We start from the raw sequence: 10,490 nt of genomic DNA, 5'->3' as shown, positions 1-10,490 counted from the left end.
AGCAATCTTTCGAGAGTTTTTTCTCGGCCAGATCTTGATCCAAATTTAGGCTTTTAAACAAAGGTCTCTGGACTCATATTTGGGCATACTACACATACTTGCACGCTCAGAAACACATTCATACACACCCCCTCACAGACACACACATACACAGAGACACACACACACACACACACACCCTCTGCCTTTTCTCTCAAACTTGAGAACAGAGTCTTGTTCCTGCCGTGTGGATGATAAATGCTCACTGTCAAAACACTGGTGTGTGTAGATGAAGAGCTCCATCCTCACTGTTAATCCTTGCACTCCCAGTGCGAAACACACACACACACATGCACACACACACACTCCCACATAAAAGCTCCTAAGCAGACTCTGGTTTATTTTACTCATGTAACACATCCATCAGCCATTCTCCATAGGCTTCCATCAGACTCCTCTGCCCCCCCCCCCACCCACCACCACTCACACTCACTGTGTGTGTGTGTGTGTGTGTGTGTGTGTGTGTGTGTGTGTGTGTGTGTGTGTGTGTGTGTGGTGTATGTGTGTGTGTGTGTGTGTGTGTGTGGTGTTGCTCACTCATATGACGCTGGGGCTGCTGTGCAGACCTGCATCATCAGCCACGGGCTCCTTGCTGTGACCCACTGGCTGAACCGCAAGTCTTAAAATGCAGGAAATCACTTAATGAAATTTTCGCTAACAAATTCACCTACTCAAAGAACAAGAGGGAGAGAAAAAAAAGGGCCACCAGGTCTCTCTGTGAAAGTGTGAGAGGGGGGGCAAATGTGTGAGTGTGTGTGTCTGTTTCAGAGTGCTTGTGTGTGTGTGTGTGTGTGTTTTTGTGTGTGTATGTGTGTAGTTCTGACACAGGGACAAACATGAAACATGTGAGTGTGTGTGTGTGTGTGTAGTTCTGACACAGGGACAACAAGGAGATTTCTAGTGTTTTTTCCTCATTGATTGTGTCTGTGTGTGTCTTGACTGTATTTGTGTCAGTTTAGATCATTAGTTTCAGTTCTTAGGAAACACAGTGTCTTGAATCAACATAATGTAGCTAAAGTAACGGCAGGCATGTGTTTTCCTGCACTCATTCCTATCAGGGCTGATGATTCAACAATAAACCACCGATGTCACTTCCTCATGCGCCAACACAGAAGCCCTCGGTCCCTCTACCCGTACATGGGCAAAACGCTGGCCGAGAGATGGGCTCTGCGGCAGCACCAGCGCCAGCGTCATGCGCCAGCGAGGTAGATTTACGGCTAACAAACATGAGTCTGGGTCCTTTTCAGCGTGTTCTCGGGCACTCTCTTTTACGACCGACACAGTGTTTTTATGTGTCTGCTCGCCCCCATCACAACTAAACTGACCCCTCTCTCTCTTTCTCTCTCTCTTACTCTCTCCCTCTCTCACACACACACACACACACACACACACACACACACACACACACACACACACCCTAGTCTTGGAGCACTGGGGCACTTCAGCAGTGGTGTTCAGGTTTCTGGTGTTAAACAGGTCATAAAACGCGGCCACACAACACCCTTAGTGGCCGACCTGCATCATACGTCCAACCCCCAACCATTTGAGATTTTGGCCCTGCTCAGTGACTCCCGAGCCTGCAAGGGGTGTTCAACAATGGGCCTGAAATCACATCTGGGTCAACTAGGTAAGATTAGTCCTGTTTGGAAAGTTACAGCAGTTCAAACTGACTTGCATTTTTGTGCAATTTGAAATTGATCCCTCCTGTGTGAATGCAGTGAGTTACCTCATTCACCCTAACGGCTAACGTCTCTTTCCCACCCTATTTCTCTAGGCCAGGTGGAGAGAGAGAGAGCGAGGGAGGGAGAGAGAAAGAGAGAGGACAGGTGTCAGATAATGAGGAAAAGTTCTATTCAGGTGTGTCAACCGCAGTCTGACCTGTTTCTCTTCTATTACTGGAATTAAGGACCCTGTTTTTCCACAGAAGAATCTTACTTTTAAATCTTACTTTTTTTATTTTCCACAGAAGAATCGTACTTTAAAAAGCTGAGAGTATTGCAAGAGTATTGAAATACCAAGCATATTATAAGGGTGCTGAAATACCAAATTAGAAGTAAAGAAAAATGTCTCTGGCAGAGAAAAACTCCTTATTTGTAAAAGCTGTTATATCCCACACAGACTGGTTAGCCACACTGCTTTCTTACACATTTTTGATGGATGTAGTCCAAAGGCACCGACACCTTTGGATGGGTCCAACTTAACTGGCTGGATTTCCCTGAATTGCATCATGAGTCTGAGATGTTGCAATGTGCTCTGGTGACATCTGCGCACACTTGGTCTGGACTGACCCCATCCAGAAAGTTCCCAAAGCGTTTACGATCAGAGCCGGTGGACCAACAGGCGGTCACAGGCAGAGTCTGTAGTGTACGTCAGAGTGTAACGTATGATGGAATAATTCAGCATGACTGACATCCACTGGGCAACTCAAATTATAAAGGACATTTGCATGACCACAGGATGTACAAGTGCTTTTATCACAGTGTATTACTAAGGTGTGTGTTCACATTTGGTTAAACATTAATGATCTGAAAATGCCAAGAGCTCTTTTGTAAATGACCGTGAAAGACCTTTTCCATTAGAAAACAGCTCAATATTTAAAAAAAAAAAAAAAGCAGTATATTGTGGTGCCAGACAATGGTGAAATCAGCTGAGTGTACGCCTAAAAGTCAATCTCAGTGTTGAGGCAAAGACAGCTGGAAAAGTACTGCAGAGATATCGCACTGTCATTTCCTCTGACTAATAAAAAAACAGTATTTGGCATTAAACAACTATCTGATTTCATGATTGGTGGGTGGGTGTGAGTCAGTGATGAAGTTTCGGTTTCGGACAGAGTGTGGCTGTGTGTGTGTGTAGGTGTGTGCGTGTGTGTTTGTGTGTGTGTGTGTGTGTGTGTGTGTGTGTGTGTGTGTGTGTGTGTGTGTGTGTGTGTGTGTGTGCATGTGTGTTTGAGTGTGTGTGTGTAATCTGTTTCATAGAGCACAAATGCACTCAAACGCCCATACACACACACACTTTCTTGTATGTGAGAATGTCTGCAAGTAATCCGTTTGAATATGTGTCTGTCTGTGGCTTTGTGTGTGTGTGTGTGTGTGTGTGTGTGTGTGTGTGTGTGTGTGTGTGTGTGTGTGTGTCTGTCTGTCTGTCTGTCTGTGTGTGTGTGTGTGTGTGTGTGTGTGTGTGTGTGTGTGTGTGTGTGAACACCACTTGAACGGTCTCCACTGTTTCAGAACAGCTCAGTAAAAAGCCCCTCTCTCAGACACTACAATAGCTGCATTGACCAACCCCTGGGTGTCTAACCCAGGTCAAGGTAGCAACACAATACTGCCCAATGGTTTGTGGTCACTACCTGGGCCAGACAAGCCTGTCAGTGTGCAACAAGCATGGATGCTGCAGCACATATGGTCTGTGGCTAGAATAACTTAATTGGATCTCACCATGTGCAGACAAACTCACATCTGTGCTCTATGGGTATGAGTGGGTTACCTCCGTCTCAGTTGCATACAACAACAAATCTGTGTCACTTGTGTTCAAAGTTCACAAAAAGAAAGGGCTAGCCCAAATACAAACATTTGAATGGAGAGAGAGAGAGAGAGAGAAAGAGAGATTCTCTTGATGTAATTTTCTCCATTACTGCTTTTATTCTACAGTTCTATAATTCTACATTAATTTACAGTCATGCCAATAAAGCACATTGAATTTAATTGAGAGAGAGAGAGAGAGAGAGAGAGAGAGAGAGAGAGAGAGAGAGAGAGAGAAAGAGAGAAGAAAAATGTTTTGAACCTTGAAACTTGGTTAAAATGATCTTGTCAGGACTAGCTTTAAAGTGGTAAGCTTAAATCACAACATTGGAACAAGCAGAAGCATTTGTGGTGGTGATCAGTATTTTTTGTGGTGATCTTTCAGAGGATTTTTGCGCAACCTTTTTTTGTGTTACGGTAACGGGTGTGCTAGGGGTTGTTGAACGAGAGGGCGCAAACTCTGACTTGTCTTCCTCAACAACATTACATAACGCCCACCTTCTCTTCACCACACCCAACCTCCACCCTACCCCACCTACAGATCCCTCAGGGGCTGCGTCCCAGCTGGGCTGGTTGCAACATCAGAACATGAAGAACTCAATCACCAGGGTGAGACCATAGCACACCGCACCACACCACACCACAGCACACACAGCTCTTTGTCAGGTCTACACTCACACAACTCTCAATCCAAGCTGTCATCATAGCACAGACAGCACATTTCATGTTCATGGAAATACAAAATGTTATTTGCAGGTTCTTAAATATCAAAAATGTCTTCCCAGAGTTTTAGCTACATCAACAGTTCTGTAGGTGAAAATAACTAAGAAGCAAATAAAACACAAAGTACCTCTCTGGAGAATTCTATGGAGAAATTATCAGGGGTTGGAAAATGTACTCTATTCACTCAAGTGGTAGGCTATACCATCAACCTACAGTCAGATATGTTGACAAACTCTCAATTTTCTCTTGATATAAACTCTCATCAATGTTCAACATACCGCATCTGCAAAACTTGGCCTGTCTCTGTGACCTTTGTGAACAGATATTGGTGCAAATATTTTTTTGCTGATCTCTGCTGTTCTTGTGAGCATCATGAAGCAGATGTGTGCAAGAGTTTGTTATCCAGCTGTTGTGCTGCTAAGGCTTTTCCTCCATGGCCTCTTGGTGGTGAGGAACACTGCCGGTTGTTGTTCCCTCACGCATCCCCTGCTTGTTTGTAAATATCACTGACCTAAGGCAGTGCATTGTATCAGCAACATATTGGCTAATCCAGACTCTAAGGCGCTCTGAGGTCAAATAGGGCAATGTTGTGAAACAGACGTAAAAATACTTCTTGTATGTGGCACAACTGCGATACACATTATTGTGTATCTAAAAGTTCCTCGAGATGAATAAAGTATCTATCTATCTATCTATCTATCTATCTATCTATCTATCTATCTATTGATGACCTGGTTGAATAAGCAACATCATTTTAAACATTATGTGAAAAGGGGTTCCCTCCACCTTGTCTCTATCAGTTAAAGTACTGTTATTATCCTCTATTTTCTCTAAGAGTCTGCACTAACAAACTGTTGAAACTGAATGAAAACCAAATGTACTTTTTGGCTTTATGAATATGCTACAACTCCAATAGAGCCAATTCTTATTCCACTCACAGCTAATTCATCCAAAGATAATTACATTTTCCGTCCGCATACCATCACATTATGTGTAACACCTTCATCTATGGCTCTGATCTTATTGCGACCTCTGCTGGTCAAATGAAAGTACTTCCATTTTCTGAATCTCACAGAGTTTCTCAGCATTGGCTTCACAAAGCCACACTACAAAATTAATTAATCATTAATGGTAAAATTGAGAGTAAATAATGAAGACCAAAGGAGAGACACACATCCACATTAACTCAAATTGTTAACCTAACTAATTTCACTGATGGTTTATCACAACAAAAACATTGCAAACATTTCAACAAAACAAGATGTTACAACATTTACATAACAATAGGTCATCACTTGTGTTTGCTTGGAGCACCAGGATGGCCCAGTGGTTGAGGGGTTGAAATTAAAACCCAATGGATGTATGTCCATGTGTATTCGAACCCCACTTCTGGTAACTATCTTAATGCTGAAGAGTGACACTGCTGTGATGAGCCTGACGAATTAAATGCAACTGATTGAACTGCTTCTCTGTGGATTATAATTACTCATCAATGGAAATATTAAAACTAAATGCATGCAGCATTAAACACTAGTGGAAAAACATCTACATCAAGAAGGATTAACTCACATATATCAGTCATCAAATGTCCTTTTTGTACAAATGGTTCTTTAGGCTACAACATTTCCCCCAAAAAAGTAAAATTTAAGGCCAAGAAATGAATAACTAATTTCTCTAAAATGGAAATTAATTATTACAAAATGTAAAGGTCAATTACAAAAAATATCTTAAGCCAAGATAGGAATAAAACCTCTTATGCGCTAAGGGTTTATAAGTGACTCCTGGTAACCATCTTAATGGTCCAGAGGCTGGGACAACCCTGATTATTGAATTGCAACTATCACACCATGTCCTGCATTGTATACATCTGTGGCAGTGGTGCATTCCGGCCAATCTTATGGTCCTCCTCCAAAGCACAACTGTGCTGCCACAGCCCTAACCACAAGCAAAATTATAATTTTTTGTACACACACAAAAATTCCAATGCAGTCCTGCGAGATACAACAACAACACAGAAGTTGCTTAACGGCACGTGCCGCATGTTGTACCCGGGATCGATAAAGGCCCTCTTGATAGAATGACATCTCCATCAAGAGAGACATACTCAGATATATAAGTCAAATGTCCTCTTTTGTACAAACGATTTCTTTGACTTAAAATGGTTGCTATAGGTACATGACAATGATGTCATCACTTGATTTTTCAAGTTTGAGCACCAGGATGGCCGAGTGGTTAAGGCGTTGGACTTAAGATCCAATGGACGTATGTCCTCGTGGGTTCGAACCCCACTCCTGGTAACTATCTTAATGCTGAAGAGTGACACTGCCGTGATGAGCCTGACGAATTAAATGCAACTGCTTCTCTGTGGATTATAATTACTCATAAATGGAAATATTAAAACTGAAGGCGGCATTAAACACTAGTGGAAAAACCTCTACATCAAGAGGGATTAACTCACATATAACAGTCATCAAATGTCCTTTTTGTACAAATGGTTCTTTAGGCTACAACATTTCCCCCAAAAAAGTCAAATTTAAGGCCAAGAAATTAATAACTAATTTCTCTAAAATGGAAAGTAATTATAACAAAATGTAAAGGTCAATTACAAAAAATATCTCAAGCCAAAATCTATTAGGAATAAAAAGTCTTATGAGCTAAGGGTTTACAAGTGACAATAAAAAACATGGTTCAAAATGGTTTATACATAACATGATAATGATCTCATCACTTGTGTTTACAGGTGCAAGCACCAGGATGGCCGAGTGGTTAAGGCGTTGGACTTAAGATCCAATGGACGTATGTCCTCGTGGGTTCGAACCCCACTCCTGGTAACTATCTTAATGGTGCAGAGGCTGGGACAACCCTGATTATTGAATTGCAACTAACACACCATTACTTTCATGTTCTTCATGCCATACATCTGTGGCTCTGGTTCATTGTGGCCAATGTTATAGGTCCTCCTTCAAAGCACAACATGTGCTGCCACAGCCCAAACCACAAGCAGAATTATAATTTTTTGTACACACACAAAAATTCCAATGCAGTCCTGCAAAATACAAAAACAACACAGAAGCTGCTTAACCGCACGTGCCGCATGTTGTACCCGGGATCGATAAAGGCCCTCTTGATAGAATGACATCTCCATCAAGAGAGACATACTCAGATATATAAGTCAAATGTCCTCTTTTGTACAAACGATTTCTTTGACTTAAAATGGTTGCTATAGGTACATGACAATGATGTCATCACTTGATTTTTCAAGTTTTTGCACCAGGATGTCCGAGTGGTTAAGACGTTAGACTTAAGATCCAATGGACGTATGTCCTCGTGGGTTCGAACCCCACTCCTGGTAACTATCTTAATGGTGCAGAGGCCGGGACAACCCTGATTATTGAATTGCAACTAACACACCATTACTTTCATGTTCTTCATGCCATACATCTGTGGCTCTGGTTCATTGTGGCCAATGTTATAGGTCCTCCTTCAAAGCACAACATGTGCTGCCACAGCCCAAACCACAAGCAGAATTATAATTTTTTGTACACACACAAAAATTCCAATGCAGTCCTACAAGATACAAAAACAAGAACACAGAAGCTGCTTAACTGCACATGCCACATGTTGTACCCGGGATCGATAAAGGCCCTCTTGATAGAATGACATCTCCATCAAGAGAGACATACTCAGATATATAAGTCAAATGTCCTCTTTTGTACAAACGATTTCTTTGACTTAAAATGGTTGCTATAGGTACATGACAATGATGTCATCACTTGATTTTTCAAGTTTTTGCACCAGGATGGCCGAGTGGTTAAGACGTTAGACTTAAGATCCAATGGACGTATGTCCTTGTGGGTTCGAACCCCACTCCTGGTAACTATCTTAATGGTGCAGAGGCTGGGACAACCCTGATTATTGAATTGCAACTAACACACCATTACTTTCATGTTCATCATGCCATACATCTGTGGCTCTGGTTCATTATCGCCAATGTTATAGGTCCTCCTTCAAAGCACAACATGTGCTGCCACAGCCCAAACCACAAGCAGAATTATAATTTTTTGTACACACACAAAAATTCCAATGCAGTCCTGCAAAATACAAAAACAACACAGAAGCTGCTTAACCGCGACGCGTATGCATGTTGTACCGGGATCGATAAAGGCCCTCTTGATAGAATGACATCTCCATCAAGAGAGACATACTCAGATATATAAGTCAAATGTCCTCTTTTGTACAAACGATTTCTTTGACTTAAAATGGTTGCTATAGGTACATGACAATGATGTCATCACTTGATTTTTCAAGTTTGAGCACCCGGATGGCCGAGTGGTTAAGGCGTTGGACTTAAGATCCAATGGATCGATGTCCTCGTGGGTTCGAACCCCACTCCTGGTAACTATCTTAATGCTGAAGAGTGACACTGCCGTGATGAGCCTGACGAATTAAATGCAACTGCTTCTCTGTGGATTATAATTACTCATAAATGGAAATATTAAAACTGAAGGCGGCATTAAACACTAGTGGAAAAACCTCTACATCAAGAGGGATTAACTCACATATAACAGTCATCAAATGTCCTTTTTGTACAAATGGTTCTTTAGGCTACAACATTTCCCCCAAAAAAGTCAAATTTAAGGCCAAGAAATTAATAACTAATTTCTCTAAAATGGAAAGTAATTATAACAAAATGTAAAGGTCAATTACAAAAAATATCTCAAGCCAAAATCTATTAGGAATAAAAAGTCTTATGAGCTAAAGGTTTACAAGTGACAATAAAAAACATGGTTCAAAATGGTTTATACATAACATGATAATGATCTCATCACTTGGGTTTACAGGAGCAAGCACCAGGATGGCCGAGTGGTTAAGGCGTTGAACTTAAGATCCAATGGACGTATGTCCTCGTGGGTTCGAACCCCACTCCTGGTAACTATCTTAATGGTGCAGAGGCTGGGACAACCCTGATTATTGAATTGCAACTAACACACCATTACTTTCATGTTCATCATGCCATACATCTGTGGCTCTGGTTCATTGTCGCCAATGTTATAGGTCCTCCTTCAAAGCACAACATGTGCTGCCACAGCCCAAACCACAAGCAGAATTATAATTTTTTGTACACACACAAAAATTCCAATGCAGTCCTGCAAAATACAAAAACAACACAGAAGCTGCTTAACCGCACGTGCCGCATGTTGTACCCGGGATCGATAAAGGCCCTCTTGATAGAATGACATCTCCATCAAGAGAGACATACTCAGATATATAAGTCAAATGTCCTCTTTTGTACAAACGATTTCTTTGACTTAAAATGGTTGCTATAGGTACATGACAATGATGTCATCACTTGATTTTTCAAGTTTTTGCACCAGGATGTCCGAGTGGTTAAGACGTTAGACTTAAGATCCAATGGACGTATGTCCTCGTGGGTTCGAACCCCACTCCTGGTAACTATCTTAATGGTGCAGAGGCCGGGACAACCCTGATTATTGAATTGCAACTAACACACCATTACTTTCATGTTCTTCATGCCATACATCTGTGGCTCTGGTTCATTGTGGCCAATGTTATAGGTCCTCCTTCAAAGCACAACATGTGCTGCCACAGCCCAAACCACAAGCAGAATTATAATTTTTTTTTGTACACACACAAAAAATTCCAATGCAGTCCTGCAAAATACAAAAAACAACACAGAAGCTGCTTAACCGCGACGCGTGCATGTTCTACCGATCGATATAAAGGCCCTCTTGATAGAATGACATCTCCATCAAGAGAGACATACTCAGATATATAAGTCAAATGTCCTCTTTTGTACAAACGATTTCTTTGACTTAAAATGGTTGCTATAGGTACATGACAATGATGTCATCACTTGATTTTTCAAGTTTGAGCACCGGATGGCCGAAAGTGGTTAAGGCGCTTGGACTTAAGATCCAATGGACGGATGTCCTCGTGGGTTCGAACCCCACTCCTGGTAACTATCTTAATGCTGAAGAGTGACACTGCCGTGATGAGCCTGACGAATTAAATGCAACTGCTTCTCTGTGGATTATAATTACTCATAAATGGAAATATTAAAACTGAAGGTGGCATTAAACACTAGTGGAAAAACCTCTACATCAAGAGGGATTAACTCACATATAACAGTCATCAAATGTCCTTTTTGTACAAATGGTTCTTTAGGCTACAACATTTCCCCAAAAAGTC

The 10,490-nt window shown here is 41.5% G+C and overlaps 4 non-coding genes across 4 annotated transcripts; all 4 read left to right on the top strand.

Annotated features, from left to right (window-relative positions):
- Positions 1–6,494: 6,494 nt before the first annotated feature.
- Positions 6,495–6,577, top strand: trnal-uaa. The gene has a single exon. It is a non-coding gene; the product is annotated as a tRNA-Leu (tRNA).
- Positions 6,578–7,028: 451 nt separating this feature from the next.
- On the top strand, positions 7,029–7,111 carry trnal-uaa. The gene has a single exon. It is a non-coding gene; the product is annotated as a tRNA-Leu (tRNA).
- Positions 7,112–8,595: 1,484 nt separating this feature from the next.
- trnal-uaa lies at positions 8,596–8,678 on the top strand. Its single transcript has one exon. It is a non-coding gene; the product is annotated as a tRNA-Leu (tRNA).
- A 451-nt stretch (positions 8,679–9,129) lies between these two features.
- Positions 9,130–9,212, top strand: trnal-uaa. The gene has a single exon. It is a non-coding gene; the product is annotated as a tRNA-Leu (tRNA).
- Positions 9,213–10,490: the final 1,278 nt, after the last annotated feature.

The sequence above is a fragment of the Alosa alosa genome, chromosome 10 (assembly GCF_017589495.1).
Source record: "Alosa alosa isolate M-15738 ecotype Scorff River chromosome 10, AALO_Geno_1.1, whole genome shotgun sequence".
Classification (NCBI taxonomy): domain Eukaryota; kingdom Metazoa; phylum Chordata; class Actinopteri; order Clupeiformes; family Clupeidae; genus Alosa; species Alosa alosa.
The sequence above is the reverse complement of the archived record's forward strand: the minus strand, read 5'-3'. Positions and strand labels throughout refer to the sequence as shown.